This window comes from Lupinus angustifolius, chromosome LG08, assembly GCF_001865875.1.
Source record: "Lupinus angustifolius cultivar Tanjil chromosome LG08, LupAngTanjil_v1.0, whole genome shotgun sequence".
NCBI lineage: Eukaryota > Viridiplantae > Streptophyta > Magnoliopsida > Fabales > Fabaceae > Lupinus > Lupinus angustifolius.
Window position 1 is genome coordinate 962,372 of NC_032016.1, and position 306 is coordinate 962,677.

Sequence of the window (306 nt, forward strand, 5' to 3'; positions counted from 1 at the left end):
ATGTGATCTCAAATAGAGGAATCGGGGTAGACCCTGCCAAGATAGATGTTATTTCACAATTATCTTACCCCTCTTACGTGCGAGAGGTTCGTTCTTTTCTTGGTCATGCAGGTTTCCGTCGCAGGTTCATTAAAGATTTTAGCAAGAAGGCTCTTCCATTATCCAACCTGTTGCAAAAGGAGGTGGTCTTTGATTTTCATGATAGATGTATGGAGGCATTTGATTGCCTCAAGACAACCTTGACCACCACTCCTATTATCCAGGCACCTGATTGGACAGTCCCTTTTGAGCTGATGTGTGATGCTT